This window comes from Somniosus microcephalus, chromosome 33, assembly GCF_052327205.1.
Source record: "Somniosus microcephalus isolate GS21.2 chromosome 33, FLI_Smic_1.0, whole genome shotgun sequence".
Classification (NCBI taxonomy): Eukaryota; Metazoa; Chordata; class Chondrichthyes; order Squaliformes; family Somniosidae; genus Somniosus; species Somniosus microcephalus.
Window position 1 is genome coordinate 31,796,473 of NC_141019.1, and position 18,284 is coordinate 31,814,756.

The following is an 18,284-nucleotide window of genomic DNA, read 5'->3' on the forward strand; positions in this document are numbered from 1 at the left end:
TCAGGTCCGTGTTGTTGGCAAATGAACACTTTGGGACACAGTATGTGAGTAATTTGAGACATGACGTGTGGAGTGCTCAGAGGAGCAGGTGACTTTGGACCTCTGGTTCCCAAAGTCTCTCCGCCACTGCGGGTATTCCTCGCCCCGTGACTGGGTCTGTTGTAGACTCGTTGATAGAGATTGATCGCCGTGATTAGTAACCAACTCCATTATCGTTGGATCGTGCGCCTACCGGGATGGTAGAAGGCGAACTAGAAGGTTCATGGGGGCAGAAATTCTGGGTCGTTAACATCGCCCGGGCGCTAAATTTAACGCCCGGCGAAATATAGCGCTGGCGATCGCTAAATTCAGTTTTAGCGCCCCAAGAGGGAGTGCTCATTCAAGCGCTCCACTTCCTTCTTAGAGCGCTAACCCCGAATATCGGGGCGGTGCGTTCTGCAGCGCTGCGCACTGGGCCACCTGGCACTGCCGCATGGAAGGGCTCCTCCCCTCATTAAAGGGGGGGGCCCAAGTTCACAACTCTGCGGGGTCCTACCTGGACCACCAGGGAACTGCGCCAGCTCAAGAGGAGCGCCGGGCTGCCAGATCGCGGCACGGATCCCGCGTTCAAAGACACAACGGGCCACGACAAGTCAGCCGATTTCTTTGCCCCCCGCCCGCCCCGCGGGCCTCCTGCCGCTCCGTTCCCGCCCACTAAACCAGCCGCTGTCATCGCCCGGCGCGGACTCGGGGGGTGGGCGCGGGCCGATTTTGCAAGTGGGGCGAAAACAGGGCGCTGCGCACGGTGATGACGTCATCGCCGCCTCCGCTGCGGAGCGGGCGCGCTACCGGTTGCTGCCGCCGCTAAACTCCCGCTGAATTTAGCGGGAGTCGTTAGCGGTGCCGCGCCCGGGCGACTAGTCAGTTGCGCCCCCCCCATAGGTGCTAACGGGAGGCGCAATTGCTCTGAATTTCTAGCCCGTGGTCTTTTTTCATCTCGAAATTCCTAATAAATCCAATGGGGAATTCAGGAGAAACTTCTTTACCCAGAGAGTGGTGAGAATGTGGAACTCGCTACCACAGGGAGTGGTTGAAGCAAATAGCACAGATGGATTTAAGGGGAGGCTTAGACAAGCATATGAGGGAGAAGGGAATAGAGGGTTATGCTGATAGAGTTAGATGAGGAAAGACGGGAGGAGGCTCGAGTGGAGCATAAACACCGGCATGGACTGGTTGGGCCGAATGGCCTGTTTCTGTGCTGTAGACTCGATGTAACTCTGAGTCAGTCCTGCACCATCAGGACTGAAAAAACTGGGAAAAAATGTATTTAGCTCCCAGCATTTCTTCAGGTTATTCCTTTGCAGTGGGTTTTCCTAAACAAACTATCGGATATATAGTCCTCTCCCCCATAGTTTACTTTTTTACAGCAAACCCCCAGCCTAGTCCAAAAATGGCAAAGGTAAATGAGTCAGGGTTGCTGCCCGGGTAACTGGCATCTGTGATGGTATTCGTGGAATCAACTGTGCGCCAATACCTCAATACAATGTATCAGGGTAGACATGTCCATTCAGAGCAGAAGCACAGCCTGGCAGGTAGGTATGGTTGAAGGGCCGGTTCAAGGGGTGTGAGGGACCCTTACATCAGCTGAATCTGTGGCAAGCACTCACCCCGCACTGTGGCAGTCGAAACACTGAAGGACTGGGCTGTCAGTCTACGACGGTTATTCTCCCAATGGCTTTCCGTTGTTACACTAGCCGACTGTTCCTCTGGTATACCACAGCTTCCATTTACACCTGGTTTACTTGGAGCCAAAGACCTCTTGCTTGGCGACAGGTTTCATCATACAGGTTTACACTGACCCAGACGACAGCTGAGAGGCCTCCAGAGACCACTTTGGTGCTGTGTTAAACGCTTTCTGCAAGAGATTGTCAGCCATTTTTGTTCTCCGCCTGTCTTTGTTTGTGTGTCTCTCTCCCTGTTTGATTTTGAAATTGCCGTGTTCCATTTCGCGCACTGTTCTTGACTGATTTACCTCTGAGTTGACCACGTTATTGGATTGACGCTCACGGCGCCTTGTCACACGTTGATTTATCCGGGCCTGAACCATGGCCCACGTCTTGCCAAGTCTTCAGTGTGACTTCCTGCGCCTCAGTATTTCAATTAAACCTCACATCAAGGGAACGTGGAATGTAATGTGACACCAGACTGGGACGGGGTTTGACTCACTCCGGACGTTAGTAGAATAACAAATTAAAATTTATTAAGGTTCAAAGGGGGGAAAATTGGGTATCGACCATTTTGGGGCGCTAATATCGGCCGGGCGCAAAGTTTAGCGCCCAGCGCTAATTATCGCCTCCGACTGCAAAATTCGCCTCTATTGCCCCGGAAGGTGATTTGAGCGCTAAATCTGGCGTTACACACCTCTCTTAAGGTGCAAACGTCAGGGAACGAGGCGCTACCTCAGAACGCTACCGAAGCTCAGGCGATGTCCGTTACCATGGAAGCCAGACAGACTGGCGCCGTCCAGTTCTTAAAGGGGAGGGGCCATCTTGCTGGCCAGCCGCACCCTGCTCATTGCAGCCTTGAATCTCGGCCTGGAGAGACCTCGAGAGCAATTCTGTTGGAAGCACTAATGGATAGGCCCAAAGAAAGAGCTCGGCGCTTTGGAACCTCAAAAGTGGTGCTGAGGACCAAAACTCCTTAGGACAACGTTAAATCTCTCCAGACGTCTCTCTCCCTCTCAACCTGCGTGTACCAAAAATTTTGCAGACAAGAAAAGGCAGGAAGCGTCTGCCTTTAAATAGCGCTTCCCCAGCCCCTTCCCGACTTGAAAACGTTCCCCTCTACCTGTCGTTCCTAGCGGCAGGCACTAAGGCAGGGGGCGCGACTCAATATCCGGTCCATTGCACGCTCGACTGACGTCACGATCTGCCGGCGCAGGAGATCGTGGCGATAGTGTTTAGCGCCGCCGCAAAACGACTGGTCAATTTCGTGAGCGGCACTAAAATCGCCGCGCTCGGGCGCTAAGTTCCTAGCATCTGTTAGCGCCCCCCAAAGGCGCTAACGGGAGGCGCTAACCAACCGAACTTTTCCCCCAAAGTCTTCGAATTCATCTTTGTTTCCAACTGCTTTGTTAATATTCAAACAGAATAAATATTTGGTATATTCTAGACAGTGATTTTCTCGTTTAGACCTTGATGTGTTTTTCATTGTTTTACTGATTCATTCCAATTACTTCACTATCGATAAATAATGGAGCTGCAACAAATTCCCAAGTGCGTTGGAGCAAGAGAATGAAGTGAGGATAAAGATTTTTCCCCCAACCACTTTTCTCCTGATTCAGCTGGCGTATGGTGTCATGGACACCATCCCCCTACAGTAGCTCACCCAATGGCCATTCTCCATAGTAAGTGCCAATAGGCTTATCGACAGTGGCCCGCATCAGAGCTGAGCCCAATCCTGTCCAGACTGAATGTTGGACATCGTGAGAGTGTCTTTGTATCATAGAAACATAGAAGATAGGAGCAGGAGTAGGCCATTCGGCCCCTCGAGCCTGCTCCGCCATTCAATGAGATCATGGCTGATCATCCAAATTCAGTACTCTGTCCCTGCTTTCTCCCCATATCCCTTGATCCCTTTAGCCTTAAGAAATATATCTAACTCCTTCTCGAATATATTTAATGAATTGGCCTCCACTGCCTTCTGTGGTAGAGAATGCCACAGGTTCACCACTCTCTGGGTGAAGAAATTCCTCCTCATCTCTGTCCTAAATGGCTTACCCCTTATCCTTAGACTGTGACCCCTGGTTCTGGACTCCCCCGCCATCGGGAACATCCTTCCTGCATCTAGTCTGTCTAGTCCTGTTAGAATTTTATAAGTTTCAATGACATCCCCTCTCATTCTTCTAAACTCTAGCGAATATAAGCCTAATCGACCCAATCTCTCCTCATACGTCATTCCTGCCATCCCAGGTATTAGTCTGGTGAATCTTCGTTGCACTCCCTCCATGGCAAGAACATCCTTCCTCAGATAAGGCGACCAAAACTGCACACAATACTCAAGGTGTGGTCTCACCAAGGCCCTGTACAACTGCAGCAAGACATTCTTGTTCTTGTACACGAATCCTCTCGCTACGAAGGCCAACATACCATTTGCCTTCTTAACCACCTGCTGCACCTGCATGCTTACCTTCAGCAACTGGTGCACAAGGACACCCAGGTCTCGTTGCACTTCCCCTTCTCCCAATCTATTACCATTCAGATAATAATCTGCCTTCCTGTTTTTGCCACCAAAGTGGATAACCTCACATTTATCCACGTTATATTGCATCTGCCATGCTTTTGTCCAATCACCCAACCTGTCCAAATCGTACTGGAGTTTCTCGGCATCCTCCTCACAGCACACACGCCCACCCAGCTTTGTGTCGTCTGCAAACTTGGAGATATTACATCTAGTTCCCTTGTCTAGATCATTAATATATATTGTGAATAGCTGAGGTCCAAGGACCGATCCTTGCGGTACCCCACTAGTCGCTGCCTGCCACTCGGAAAAAGACCCGTTTATTCCAACTCTTTGCTTTCTGTCTGCCAACCAGTTCTCTATCCAAGTCAATACCTTGCCCCCAATCCCATGTGCCTTAACTTTACACGCTAATCTTTTATGCGGGACCTTATTGAAAGCCTGAGGCAATAGACTTTCCAATATAAACAGGATGACTTTGAAGTGTCGTGAAAGGAATGCATTGCTTCCCTTCTGAGATGTGAATTGCTTGTGTAAGGAAATAAATGGGAGTAATGACGTTACCTATGAGTGGTTGAGGTTTAGTTTTAAGGTAATAAAATGTAACTTTAGTTTTAGGGTAATAAAACATGGGTAACGAATCCATTAGCTACAGATAACAGTTGGTAAAGCTTTTTCTTCAAAGGGTCCAGGGACTGTTACATCAGGAAGTCTTGCTTAGGGGAAGTAGCTTTGAATTAAACAACTACAAACTGTTTACATGAATACACTGTTTTCAAAGGATTTGGGAGGAGATACATCATGCAGTCTTATCTATAACATTTTCCTTTGACGCAGTCAAAATATGGTGTACTAGCTGGGGGGGCCCGGCGTTGCCAAGGCTTTTTTGTAAAACGGCAGTTTACAGGGCCGCGCGGTTGACGGCCGGCCGCTGCCACTCCCCCGCTCTGTGTCTCGGGCCGAGCGGTTGTCAGGCCCGGCCCGAGTGACCCCAACTCACCTCCCGCTCCGGCGGGCCGCCGCAGCTGCCCCGCTCGCTGTTGAGTAAAAGCAGTGAAAAAAATGGCGGCTACGTTTCGGGAGGCTGCAGGATTAGGTCCCACCCACACACGGAATGAAACGCCCCCCGTGACGCACCGATTGGTCAACCATCAGGTCACTGAACTGTAGGATTGGTCAACCATCACGTCACTCAACGCTAATGAGCGGTAGGATTGGTCAACCGCTAATGAGCGGATTTTTTAACGTTTTTTGTATACTGTCCAAACAATTTTTGTCTGACCAAAAAGTAAATACGCCTATGAGACTCCCCTAATCATAAGCTTTCTTTTGATATAACATATGTGTAGGTACGCTCTATAACTTTTGAGTGTATAGCGGACAGACAGACAAACAGACAGACAAACAGACAGACAGACAGACATACAGACAGACAAACAGACGGATGGATCCTTTTATATATATAGATAAAGGAACAGGGGGGGAAAAAATTGAGTCGCGGGCGCTAACTTCGCCGGGGCGCTACTTTTAGCACCCTGAAAAAATTAGCACCCCCCTCGGCCGAAATTCATCGGCAGCGCCCCAAGACGGAAGAGGGGCGCTACTGGAAGCGCCTCCCTCTTGGGGCGCTGCGAGGGAATATCGCACGTTGCGCCGCGGTACTGCAGGCCTTCCTCCCCTTCTTAAAGGGGAGGGGCCTTGCGCAGCATGACCCGGGGCCCAGCTGGGCCACCAGGGATCGGAGTGCTGGCAAAAGAGCCCGGCACTCAAGAGAAGTGCCGGGCTCACGGAGCGCAGCCGGCACTCCACGGAGGGGCTGCACAGAGGGCCGGGTACGGCAACGGGGGCAGGTGCTGGCAGGCGGTCAGCAACAAAAATGGCCGCCCAGCACCTCGCCTTTAATTAGCACCGCCCCGGCCGCAGGTAGGCCCCCCTGGCCCCGTCGGACATTGCGTCCAGCGGTAAGTCAGGGGGTGCTACCAAAGATCGCGGCCGGGGCTAACCTCCAGCTGAATTTTGCAGGAGGCATTGGAGGCACCGCGCCCAGGCGCTAACGGGAGGCACAAAGCAACCGAATTTTTAGGCCATGGTTTTTAACAGTAATTCAGAGGGCTCAAAAGATAGACTTGTAATCGAAAAGCCACTCTCTGTATAGTTAGGTTGATCACCTTTACTGTGTATCAATAAAGTCTGTTCCATATATGCCACTACGGGGTATCTCGTGTTTACTCAGAACGTGTTGTTGTGAACCAGAGGAGGCAGGAGATTGAATGTTAACACCAAACGTCCACACTTTTCAATAGGAGCCACTGGACAATGATCAGGTATGGGAACTGACGCAAGAAAACTACTAGGCACTTGGTCTAAGCGTTAAACAAAGCTTTAATCAACTGTTTTACAACATGGAGGTCTAGTTGTGTCCTTCACTAGTTCCTGTTAAGAATGTCCTGCGCAAGATGGGCCCGTGCCCGAGTATTTATACTCTCCCTGGGCAGCGCCACCCGCAGGCCGCTCAGTTGATTCATGTCAGGAACCCTGGGTGATTTTACTCCCCACCCCCACCATCCAACCCAGGGGCGCTGAGGCCAACTGTGGTGCCCTCCCCCCACCCCTGGATGAGATCAAGTTGACTCAGATTGGAAAACATATCTGGGATGTTCTTGCTCTGTGTGTCTCAGTACCACACTGAGTATTGCACTCATTCACTGAACCATCAAGGGAGATAGCGGGATGTGTCAGATGGAGATAACCAGGATTATGTCAAGGGAATATACTGCTTACCTACAACATTGTGTTCACTTTATCAGAATAATCTACTCAATGCTTGGTGAGTCCCACCTGGGTATCCAGGCCAGGGTTGAGACCTGGCCCCTCCCAAAATGAGCGTGAGGTGGGGGGGGGGTGCTTGAAGCAGCTCCCTTTGTAATGAGTCCGCTTGGGCACCCAGATTGTTCTGCCAGGAGTGGGCACCCCCTACCACCCCCCCACCTTTTTCAGGCCAGCCAGCGACTGCCAGTGTTTCTGGGGTCTTTGCTGGGGCCACCATGGTGCCCCCACCCCCCACACCACGAAAAGCCTGCTCCTGCAGGTCCCGACCCCTAACCCCGCAAAGCTCGGCAAGGTCAATGGCAGAGTACCGTGGCAGACACGATCCTGGCAATCACAGCATTCGTACCGCTGCCCCACTGGGATCAGTAACCAGCCAATGACAACAACAACTTGTATTTATACAGCACCTTTAATGTAGTAAAACGTCCCAGGGCACTTCACAGGAGCGTTATCTGACAACTTTTGACACTGAGCCACATAAGGAGATATTAGGACAGGTGACCAAAAGCTTGGTCAAAGAGGTAGGTTTTAAGGAGCATCTTAAAGGGAGGAGAGAGAGGCGGAGAGGTTTAGGAAGGGAATTCCAGAGCTTGGGGCCTAGATGGCTGAAGGCACGGAAATCGCACAAGAGGCCAGAATTGAAGGCGTGCAGAGTTCTCGGAGGATTGAAGGGCTGGAGCAGGTTACAGAGATAGGGAGGGGCGAGGCCGTGGAGGGATTTGAATACAAGGATGAGAATTGTAAATTTGAGACGTTGCTGGACCGGGAGCCAATGTCAGCATGCACAGGGGTGATGGGTGATCGGGTGATGCGGGCACAGGGGTGATGGGTGATCGGGTGATGCAGGCACAGGGGTGATGGGTGATCGGGTGATGCGGGCACAGGGGTGATGGGTGATCGGGTGATGCGGGCACAGGGGTGATGGGTGATCGGGTGATGCGGGCACAGGGTTGATGGATGATGGACCAAGGGTTGTAAGTGGGGCCTTCCTGGACTGTATGCTTCAGTTCCACACTGGGCAGTGTATCTACCAGCTAAACCATGAGGGCATCTTGGTCATATTTAATATTAGAACATAAGAACGTAAGAAATAGGAGCAGGAGTCGGCCGTATGGCCCCTCGAGCCTGTTCCGCCATTCAATAAGATCATGGCTGATCTTCTATCTCAACTCCACTTTCCTGCACTATCCCCATATCCCTTAATTCCCCTAGAGTCCAAAAATCTATCGATCTCAGCCTTGAATATACTCAAAGACTGTGAGCATCCACAGCCCTCTGGGGCAGAGAATTCCAGAGATTCACAACCCTCTGAGTGAAGAAATTCCTCCTCATCTCAGTCTTAAATGGCCGACCCCTTATCCTGAGACTGTGACCCCTGGTTCTAGACTCTCCAGCCAGGGGGAAACATCCTCTCAGCATCTACCCTGTCAATCCCCCTCAGAATCTTACAATTCTCTTACATTTGGTGCTGTAGCTGCTGAAACAGCTATTCCGACACTATCCTAATGAATAGCTGTTTGGGCATTTTGAACATCAATCTCTACTTAGGCATTTTAAAAAGAATCCACACTGCAATACATTTCCACCCACGTTCTTTGGGACAGCTGGACAGCACATATTGTAATTAGGCACATTATTCACAGCAGAGGTGCGGTGTCTAGACTCCAGTGCATTTATTACCACTTCATTCATAGAGCTTAAAATAAATGTACAGAAGCAACAAATAACATTTTATAACTAATTACTGTAATTGTGCCTCAGTCGCAGGTGATTTTTGTTTGTTTTTTTCTGCACAGTGTGCAGAATGAGGAATAATTAAAAGGTCTGTTCAGAAATGCTTATTGGCTACTGCCTTAAATGAGCGCCGGAGAATGTGTCTGGCCAACATTTTTTTGAAGAAGGAGAAGAGCATCGTTACCGTGCCGATGACGTCATGCGCCGGTCACATGGTGATGGGCTTCGCACACTCCTTTCCCCCTGTTCCTCGCCACCTTTCATTAGTTCCCTGGCCCCCCCAGCACATCAACTTCAAAAATCTTCACCCTCATCCTCCATGGCCGAGCTCCACCCCACATCTGAGATCTTCTTCGGTCCCATGTCCCAACAAGCACCCTCTGCTCCTCCGACTTATAGGGGGGAAAATTCAGTGGTTTGCGCCTCCCATTAGCGCCTTAAGAGGGTGCTAATGGGGCGCAAAGCCACTAGCGCCCGGGCGCGGCGATGTTTGTGCCGCTCGCGAAATTAACTAGACATTTTGTGGCGGCGCTAAACACTACCGCCACGATCTCCTGCGCCCGCAGATCGTGACGTCAGTCGAGTGCGCAACGCCCCGGTAACGCCCCGGACCGGATATTGAGTGGCGCCCCCTGCCTTACCTCCTGCCGCTAGCAACGACAGGTAGAGGGGAGCGTTTTGCAGTCAGAAAGGGACTAGGGGAGCGCTATTTAAAGGCAACCGCTTCCTGCCTTTTTTTGTTGGTGACAGTTTTGCACCACGCATTCTGAGAGAGAGAGAGAGAGAGACTGACTTCTGGAGAGATTCAACGCTGTGTGAAGGAGTTTTGAGTACTGAGCAGCACTTTGCAGGTTCATTTTGATTTGCCCTTCCTTGCTTCGCCAGCGCTCTGTGGTAGCGCCTCGCTCCTCGGCCTTTGCACCTTAAGACAGGTGTGAAGCGCCTGATTTAGCGCTCCAATCACCTCCAGGGGCGATAAAAGCCAAGTTTGCTGTTGGAGGCGATAATTAGTGCCAGGCGCTAAACTTTGCGCACGGCCGATAATGGCGCCCCAAACGGGGCGACACTGAATTTTTCCCCCATAGAATCCTAGAATGGTTACAGCACAGAGGGAGGCCATTCGGCCCATCGAGCCCGTGCCGGCTCTCTGCAAGAGCACTTCAGCTAGTCCCGCTCCCCCACGCTTTCCCCGTAGCCCTGCAAATTTTTTTCCTTCAGATACTTATCCAACTCCCTTTTGAAAGTCACGATTGAATCTGCCTCCGCCACCCTCTCAGGCAGTGCGTTCCAGATCCTCACCACTCGCTGCGTAAAAAAGTTTTTTCTTACATCGCCTTTGGTTCTTTTGCCAATCACCTTAAATCTGTGTCCTCTGGTTCTCGACCCTTCCGCCAATGGGAACAGTTTCTCTCTAGCTACTCTGTCCAGACCCATCATGATTTTGAACATCTCTATCAAATCTCCTCTCAATCTTCTCTGCTCTAAGGAGAACAACCCCAGCTTCTCCAGTCTATCCACGTAACTGAAGTCCCTCATCCCTGGAACCATTCTTGTAAATCTTTTCTGCACCCTCTCTAAAGCCTTCATATCCTTCCTAAAGTGCGGTGCCCAGAATTGGGCACAGTACTCCAGTTGAGGCCAGTTGAGACTCATCTTGTTTTTTTCTGGATCGCCATTGTCAGGTAGGTGCCAGTGTCTTAGATGCACTGACAGACCATGGCTAGGAGAATGGCTAGCTCTGGTGCACAGGTCTTCAGCAATGCAGCTGGGATCTTTTCAGGGCTCGTGGCCCTTGCTGTGTCCAGTGCGCTCAGCGTGGCTTAATGTCATGTGGCGTGATCTGAATTGGCTGGGCGCTGGCATCTTTTGATGGTGGGGACCTCAGGAGGAGGCTGACTATGATTGGCCACTCGGCACTTTTAGATGAAGGCACTTGCAAGTAGTTGCGTCTAGCAATTTCATTGTTTTATTTCAGGGGTTTCACTGCCGCAACTATTCTTAAAGCTCCACCCAATCTGTCACCTGGTGCTCACTGAGGGGACTGTAATTGGGTTTTGCCTCACTGGGACCGCTGGGTATCCCACTGGCCATCCCGCTTTATCTGCTGGTCTTGCTGAAGGAAGGGCAGTACAGGGTTCACTCGGTATCCAAACTTATGTACCTTATCGGACCTCACCCTGCAAAAGGCCACTGCCAGGGAACGGGTGGAGAAGGAGAGAGCCTGCCTGAACCAGTGGCAGGAAAGGACCCTGGGTGACAGCCACCTTATGCACGTCTGTGAACATGCAGGGACCATGTGTTGGCTGCATGCTTTTGTGATTGTTCCTTGTCACGTTTCATGGGCCACAGGTCAGATGCATTGACATGGCAGCGATGCAGGGTGCTGCAGCAACACATGGCTGTGCATCTGGAAGTCAGGTGAACAATTGGCAGGGTGCATTAAATTATCCCTCTGTGATGCTCCATCAAGCGTACACTGAAGTGTAAGAGATCTCCGCACTTCTCCAATTCTTGCGCATCCCCGATTTTAATCGCTCCACCATTGGCGGCCGTGCCTTCAGCTGTCTGGGCCTTGAGCTCTGGAATTCCCTCCCTAAACCTCTCCACCTCTTTCCTCCTTTAAGTCGCTCCTTAAAACTGACCTCTTTGAGCAAGCTTTTGGTCACCTGTCCTAATATCTCCTGATGTGGCTCGGTGTCAAATTCTGTCTGATTTACGCTCCTGTGAAGCACCTTGGGACATTTTACTATGTTAAAGGTGCTGTATAAATGCAACTTGTTGTTGTTGACTTGCTGTTAGGATACATTGTACGGTAACATTGTACAACTGCGCGAACGCTTGTCAACTTATTTCTTCTTCACCTGCTCTGAGGATCTGGTTAGAGTGAGACAACAGTGAGTCTTTCAGCCACCTCTACCCAGGCTGCTCTCTCACTACCCTTCAGAGCGGTTGAGACCCACTGCTCCAAAAAGAAGACCCCCCTTCCTGCAACAGTAACCCCTGCAGCGCCATCCTGGAGGAGCGCTTCTTGTCCTCCCGCTCTTGCTGCAGCAAGTTCTATGCCTCGAGAGCAGCGCAGCCCGGTGGTGACCAGCAGCCCTTTAACAGCTGCTGGCCTCAGTTGTCTTTGTGCGCTGCGCGCTGGGAACGCGGCGAGAGTATGTGAAGGAGCCAGCCCTGCATTACAACAAGATGTCAGCTCCCGGCGCCTCAGACGGGTGCAGCGCCTCAGAACAACACTCCGGTCGCATTGTGACAGCAAAATACTGCAGATGTTGGAAATCCGAAATAACAACAGAAAATGCTGGAAAAACTCAGCAGGTCAGGTAACATCCGTGGAGAGAAATTTGAGTTGACGTTTCGGGTCGAACCCTTCTTCAAAACTGGAAAGAAAAGAAAATAGATCGAAGGCAGGGCTGCGATCGGACAAAAGAATTAAAAGAAACAAAAGAAGTAAAAGAGACAATAAAAGGTATGCGAAGCTAGACGAGGTGGTAATAGGCTGAGATCAGGTGTGAAGTGTACTGGCAGGGCAAGAGATAGCTGCCAGGTGTGAGAGAGAAACAAAAGGAAAGGGGGGGGGGGAAAAGGAGTGGAAAAATTACAAGAAAAAATGAAATAGGGGCCGAGGTTATGATCTGAAATTGTTGAACTCGATATTGAGTCCGGAAGACTGCAGAGTGCCTAATCGGAAGATGAGGTGCTGTTCCTCGAGTTTACGTTGAGCTTCCATGGAACAATACAAGAGGCCAAGGACGGTGAGGTCCGAGTGGGAATGGGGCGGTGAATTAAAATGACAGGCGACCGGAAGCTCAGGGTCACCCTTACAGACTGAACGGAGGTGTTCCGCAAAGCGGTCACCCAATCTGCGTTTGGTCTCCCCAATGTAGAGGAGACTGCATCGTGAGCAGCGAATACAGTATACTAGATTGCGAGAAGTACAAGTAAATCGCCAGGGGGAGGGGTCCAGGTAGAACGGGAATTCCCACTGTCCAGGGCCCCAAACACCCCTTCCAGGTGAAACAGCGATTAGGCACTCTGCAGTCTTCCGGACTCAATATCGAGTTCAACAATTTCAGATCATAACCTCGGCCCCTATTACATTTTTACTTGTAATTTTTCCACTCCTTTCCCCCCCCCGCCCCTTTCCTTTTGTTTCTCTCTCACACCTGGCAGCTATCTCTTGTCCTGCCAGTACACTTCACACCTAATCTCAGCCTATTACCATCTCGTCTAGCTTCGCATACCTTTTATTGTCTCTTTTACTTCTTTTGTTTCTTTTAATTCTTTTGTCCGATCGCAGCCCTGCCTCCGATCTATTTTCTTTTCTTTCCAGTTTTGAAGAAGGGTTCGACCCAAAACGTCAACTCAAATTTCTCTCCACGGATGTTGCCTGACCTGCTGAGTTTTTCCAGCATTTTCTGTTGTTACTCCGGTCGCATTATTGGGTCGCCAAAGAAGGCAATGCCGAGGAAGAAAAGGCCGTTTAGTCCATTGACCTCTGACATGAATCTTGTCATTCATGTGGAAATGACTTATGAAATGATACTGGGCGGCCTGCTGGTGGCGCTGTCCAGGGGGAGTATAAATACTCGGGCACGGGTCCAGCTTGCTCAGGACATTCTTTAACAGGAACTAGTGAAGGACACAACGAGATCTCCATGTTGAAAAACAGTTGATTAAAGCCTTGTTTACTCAGACCAAGTGCCTAGTAGTTTTCTTACGTCAACCTCATTCCTTGCAATTGATTACTTACAGAGTATAATGCCACGGATTCTCCCTGACTTATTTAGTCACTCAGAAATGTGGCAAGATGCTTCGCACACAATGCATTACTTTGAAGTGCAGTGACTGCTGGTTTTAGGCAGATGTGGCAGTCAGCAATGAAATGAATGAGCAGTCAATCTACTTTTGGTGGTATTGGCTGTAGGAGGAATATTGGCCAGGACACCGGGAGAACGGCTTTTCCTCACTCAGCACCGTGGGATCCTTGGAATGTAGACAATTCAGCACTGAAGGAGGCTACTTGGCCTGTCACAACTATCTACTCCAATCCCATTCCCTGCATTTTCATCATGGGGTACAGTAGCATCGTGGTTATATTACTGACTCATAATCCAGAAGGCAGCACGGTGGCATAGTGGTTAGCACTGTTGCCTCACAGCGCCAGGGACCCGGGTTCGAATCCGGCCTCGGGTGACTGTCTGTGTGGAGTTTGCACATTCTCCCCGTGTTTGCGTGGGTTTCCTCCGGGTGCTCCGGTTTCCTCCCACAGTCCAAAGATGTGCGGGTTAGGTTGATTGGCTATGATAAAAAAAAATTGACCTTAGTGTTAGGGGGATTAAATACGTGGGGTCACGGGGATAGAGTGGGATATGTGTTGGTGTAGGGGTTACGGGTATCGGGTGGGATATGTGTCGGTGCAGGCTCGATGGGCCGAAATGGCCTCTATCTGCACTGTGGGGTTTCTGTGATCTGTGAAGTGTTCAAATCCCACTATGGCTGCTGGGGAATTGAAATTTAACTAATTAAATAAATCTGGAATAGAAAAAGCTAATATCAGTAATGGTGACCATTAAACTACTGGATTGTCCTAAAAACCCATCTGGTTCACTAATATCTTTTAGGGAAGGAAATCTGCCGTCCTCACCTCGGCCTGTGTGTGACTCCAGACCCACAGCAATGTGGTTGACTCTTAACTGTCCTCTGCCACTCAGTTGTATTCAAGAAGTCAGCTCACCACCAACTTCTCAAGGGCAATTAGGGGTGGTCAATAAATGCTGGCTTTGGCAGTGATGGCCACATCCTGAGAAAGGAATTAAAAAAATATATATTGCTCTTTCTCCAAACCTTCCTGAAATGTTGTGATTGACTCGGCTTCTAAAGCACTAATGGTACTGTATTCTAATAACGCTTTGTGTGAAAACAGACCTTCGAACCTCCCCTTTAAGCTTTGAGTACCAGCCGTGAGTTTATGCCCCCTTGTTACAGGCTGGGAGTGCACAATTTCAAAATACGTCCTGGGACCTCAGAAGCAGAACCCTAATCCCCCATGTAATTCAAACTCAGGATCTAAGTGATCTTTCAGAATGTTCCTGTCATGGTGCTTTTACACCCCTCGGACCTGAGCTCCAATCACTTTTGACAGAGAGGATGAAAGTCTCTCCCCATCAACTCACTGAGGTCCAAAGTGAAATGTGACCGGACAGTCTCATTCGCAGCCAAGATCCCAGGAGGTCTGAGTTCACAGAACAGGGTTGCACATAATTTGGCGCTAAATGGGTGATCTCATCACAGCAGCTTCACAGGAGGCCAGTGTGGAAACGGCTCCCCTTCTGGGTTCCAATGATGCTCAGGGCACAAGTTCATTTAGCTCTTAAACAGTGTCTTTCACCCAGCATTCAAAGCCTCTTTTCTTCGATATTTCTGGTGAAGTTGTGTGCTGATCAGGGTGAGGGTGTCAGTGCTGACTTTCATTTTTTGTACCTGGTGTCTACATTAAACACTCCCAGGGAAGGTACATCACGTTTTAGATACAGAGTAAAGCTCCCTCTACACTGTCCCATCAAACACTCCCAGGGCAGGTACTGCATGGGTTAGATACAGAGTAAAGCTCCCTCTACACTGTCCCATCAAACACTCCCAGGGCAGGTACTGCATGGGTTAGATACAGAGTAAAGCTCCCTCTAGACTGTCCCATCAAACACTCCCAGGGCAGCTACAGCATGGGTTAGATACAGAGTAAAGCTCCCTCTACACTGTCCCATCAAACACTCCCAGGGCAGGTACAGCACGGGGTTAGATACAGAGTAAAGCTCCCTCTACATTGTCCCATTAAACACTCCCAGGGAAGGTACAGCACGGGTTAGATGCAGGGAAATGCTCCCTCTACACTGTCCCCATCAAACACTCCCAGGGCAGGTACAGCACGGGTTAGATACAGAGTAAAGCTCCCTCTACACTGTCCCATCAAACACTCCCAGGGCAGGTACAGCACGGGTTAGATACAGAGTAAAGCTCCCTCTACACTGTCCCATCAAACACTCCCAGGGCAGGTACAGCACTGGGTTAGATACAGAGTAAAGCTTCCTCTACACTGTCCCATCAAACACTCCCAGGGCAGGTACAGCACGGGTTCCATACAGAGTAAAGCTCCCTCTACACTGTTCCGTCAAACACTCCCAGGGCAGGTACAGCACGGGTCGCTAGATACAGAGTAAAGCTCCCTCTACACATACCCATCAAACACTCCCAGGGCAGGTACAGCATGGGTTAGATACAGAGTAAAGCTCCCTCTACACTGCCCCATCAAGCTTGTGATGAAATATATGCCTTCATCAGCCCATGTGTTTTACCTGCTTGTATTGTGTGAACCGCCCCCTTTTGTTCCTATTGTGTGTATTGGCTACGCCCCTGTCTTTTGCCATATAAAGGTCTCAGGAGCTGTATGAGTCATTCCTACCAGACGAACCCAATGTGGGAAGACCTGTAATGCTGCAATGTTCTTAGTGATTAAAAGCCTTAGTTGAATCCTTTAAACTCCTTGGCCTAGAAATTCAGTATAGCCACTTTTGGGGGCGGTAAAGTCGGGCGGCCGCTAAAGTTTGCGCCCGGCGCAAAGTCGCGCCCTCTTCGGCGATATTCAGTCGCATCGCCCCAAGAGGTTGCTGCTGCGCTAAAACAGGCGATGCACGACTATCTTTAGGCGGTAAGCCGGCGGTGCTGAGCGATACCCCCGAGGCCGGGCGCAGCGCCGGTGCGGCGAGTTGCTGATTGACGGCAGACACTCTGGCGCCGGTCAGCTCTTAAAGGGGGAGGGTGGATTTGTTTGCCTGCCACGCCCTGCACACTGCAGCCCTCAACCTAGGCCTGACCACTTCAGCTTCACCTGCACAACGCCCAGGGCTATGGAGAAGGCCAGGGAGAGAACGCAGCGCTTCAGCGACGGTGACCTGAGGCTGCTGGTTGGCGGAGTGGAGCGCAGGCGCCATGTTCTGTTCCCAGAAGGTGGCAAGAGGCCGCTGCCCAGCGCCTACCGGAAAGCCTGGAGGGAGGTCTCAAACAGGGTGTCTTCCAACAGCGTGGTTGCCAGGACTCCTGTGCAATGCCGGAAGAAATTCAATGACCTCACTCGGGTTGTCAGGGTGAGTACCCTTTCCAGTGTCCTCCTCATTCCTGCATGTGCACCTCACTTTATGGGCAAAGGGATCTGAAAGCCCTAATGGCCAGCCCTCATCCAGCAGCTATGGGACTGTCATGAAAATCACTTGCACATTCAGCACTTTACACACTGTACAAGCTATTCGACCATGGGAGGCATTGCAGACAAGATCAGGGCTTCACACCGTACAAGCTATTCGACCATGGGAGGCAGTGCAGACAAGATCAGGGCTTCACACCGTACAAGCTATTCGACCATGGGAGGCAGTGCAGACAAGATCAGGGCTTCACACTGTACTTAGAGGCCGTCCTTTCTCTTGCAGGCCAAGGTGGCGCACAACCGGCGGAAACGAATTGACACCGGGGGAGGCCATCCTGACGTAAAAGAGCTCTCCGACCTCGACCAGCGTGTGGAGCGCATTATGGCAGGCCGGCTGATTGGACCCGTCACCAGTGGAGATGCCGACCCTGTTCTGGGCACCAATGGTAAGGGCATCACCTTTTTGACTTCGCTCGTTCCACTTGCGCCTCAGATCAGCATCCTTTGCCACTGTCCGACCAATGCAGTGAATGGCACCACTCATGCCTCCCTCGCTGCCGCCCTGTCCTCACTCTAAAGCTACTCTTGTGCCTTCCTGCTTTCAGATGGTGAATCGCCAGGTGAGGAGGCGGGCCCTCAAGCTGCCACTGTCAGCGCTTCGGAATACGAGGAGGAGGAAGAGGAAGCCGGCCCATCAGTGCCACCCTCAGCCGCGCCAGCCCATGGCGATGTAGGGGACACGTCTTCCCTGGAGGGGAGCCGGGGGGAAGGGTCGGAGGAGAGTGAAGCTCCGGGGCCCAGCGGCCTGCAGCAACGCGGGAGGGGTGGGGAAGCTCGGCGGACTTCTCCCCAGAGGGTGAGTGCGGCCTCCAGTCCTGCGCCGGTCAGCGCAGAGGAGGTGCGGCTCCTGGAGGAAATGGCCGTCCAGGCTGAGCGCAGGCACAATGAGCTCATGGCTGCAGTGGCAAGAATGCCTGACTCCATTGAGTCTTTGTCAAGGAGTGTGCAGCAATTTGGAGCAGCACAGGCCAGGAGTCTACAGGACTTCGCGGCAGCACAGGCGGCGTCGAGCCAAGTGCTCAGTCGTGCCGTCCATTCACTGGCTGTTGTCATGCGGACACAGACCAGGGCCACACGGGCACTAACTGCTGCCACCCTCGCTGGATCAGCCAGGCATCGCCAGGGCACTCGCCGTGCAGCAGCAGCCCAGCAGTCTGTTCTTCAGCTGTTTGCTGCGCATGCTGCAGTGCTGGCCCGTGCGAGTGCCAATGTCTCAGGCGACCAGCGAGCACCTGCGATCTGC

General features: G+C 51.2%; 1 protein-coding gene across 5 annotated transcripts in view; it reads right to left on the reverse strand.

Moving 5' to 3' along the window:
* The window catches only part of cdk4 (cyclin dependent kinase 4), a 215,855-nt gene that overhangs the window by 89,250 nt on the left and 108,321 nt on the right, over positions 1-18,284 (reverse strand). The window lies entirely within an intron of this gene.